The following is a 1,906-nucleotide window of genomic DNA, read 5'->3' as shown; positions in this document are numbered from 1 at the left end:
AGATAGATGACAGAGATAGAGATAGAGAGATAGAGATAGAGAGAGATAGAGATAGAGATGATAGAGATAGATCTGTTCTCAGCCAAGATCCATCTTGCTTCAGCAGTGATAACTCTCTTTCCATGGCCTCTTCTGAATCTAGCTTCTATTTCTGACAAGGTGATGTACTGCTTCAGCTGCTTTTGAATAATATTCAGCAAAATTTTATTTGCATACAATAAAATTTATACCTAAACAGAGAAGCTGTTGTCTAAAGGAGCACTGTATGGTTTAAAATCATGAAAGGTGTACATCAGGACTATATCCTTATTCCATACATATTTAATTTATATCCTGAACATACTTATTGAGAAGCTGGACTATATGAAAAACAACATAGCATCAGTATTGGAGGAATACTCATCCATAATCTGGGTTACGCAGATGACACAGTCTTGCTTGCTTAAAGTGAAGATTTGAAACACTTTAAAACACAAAAATTGACAGCTTTCAAAAAAATTTACATCTTTAAAAACGGATTACATCTCAACCTCAAGAAAACAAAAATCCTCACCACTAGACCAATAGGCAACAAGCATCATGATAGATGAAGAAAAGATAGTCAACAATTTCATTTTATTTAGATCTGCAGTCAGCACTGATGGTTGCAGCAGTCAAGAAATCAAAAGATGTGTTGCATTGGAAAACTCAGCTCTCTAGCATCTTTCCAGGGTGCTAAAGAGAAATGATATCAGTTTAAAGATTAAGGTGTGCCTAATCCAAACCATAATATGTATCTGAACATTGGGCAGTGATTAAGGATGACAGAAGAATCAATGCCTTTGAGTTGAAGTGTTGCAGAAAAGTACCAACTATCCCATGGGCTGCCAACAAAGCAAACAAATCTGTCTTGGAAGAATTGCAACCAGGGTGCTTCTTGGAGGCAAGGATGGTGAAACTTCATCTCACATGCTTTTTGTATGCTGTCAGGAAGGGTTAGGACTTGCAGAGAACATCATGCTGGAAATGTGAAAGTTGCAGAAAGAGATGAAGACCCCCAACAATATCAACTGACATAGTGATTGTAACAATGAGCTCAAATAGATATATCTGAGATTGCAAGGATGGTACAGGATAGGGCAAGTTCAAGATCTGTTGTTCAGAGGGTTGAGATGAGTTGTAGTTGACTTGATGGTCCCTAATGATAACACAATAGCAAATGATATATGTATAAACCACTGATGTATGTTTTGCTGTAATATTCTGAACAACAACATATATAAATAAAACTTTTAAAAATGGATGTGTGGCTCCTCTGTCTACTTCGCTGTTGGCTGCTTGCTATACCAGCATGCACTGGCATCCCCCCACATCTCACTGCCATGCCTCACAAAATTGAGGAAATCAAAGACTTCCTGCTCACAGCCAAGCAAAGGGATGCCAAATATGTCAAGAAAAATAAGGATAATGTGAAGTATAAGGTTTGGTGCAGCAGCTACCTTTATACTCGGGTCATCACAAACAAAGGGAAGGCAGAGAGACTGAAGCTGTCCCTACCTCCAGGTTTGCCAGTGAAGGAGCTGAAATTGAACCAACATGCTAATTTGAATGATAACAAATTTTTTAAAAACAAAACAAACAAAAAAGGTTATGTGTGTAGATCACAGTCCCCGGTACATTAAAAAGACCTTCAAACTCATTGCCATTTAATCTTAATCTACTCATAGCTGATCCTCCAGCAGGTTTTAGGGACTAAATCACACAGGAAGAGACTGTCCATCTATCTCTGAAGGAGCTACTGGTGAAATTGAATTGCCAGAAAGACATCACCTTTGAGTTACCAGTGAAACTCCCTAAAGAGTGTGTTACCAGAGCTCCCCAGTATAAAAGGTATTCTCAAAAAATATTGTCTACTCAGGATTGCTAA

General features: G+C 38.0%; 1 pseudogene; it reads left to right on the top strand.

Annotated features, from left to right (window-relative positions):
* Positions 1–1,361: 1,361 nt before the first annotated feature.
* Positions 1,362–1,661, top strand: LOC102860252 (annotated as a pseudogene).
* Positions 1,662–1,906: the final 245 nt, after the last annotated feature.

Source organism: Elephantulus edwardii, unplaced genomic scaffold, assembly GCF_000299155.1.
Source record: "Elephantulus edwardii isolate Elephantulus edwardi_28Jun2011 unplaced genomic scaffold, EleEdw1.0 scaffold00099, whole genome shotgun sequence".
NCBI lineage: Eukaryota > Metazoa > Chordata > Mammalia > Macroscelidea > Macroscelididae > Elephantulus > Elephantulus edwardii.
This window is presented reverse-complemented; position numbering and strand designations above follow the sequence as displayed.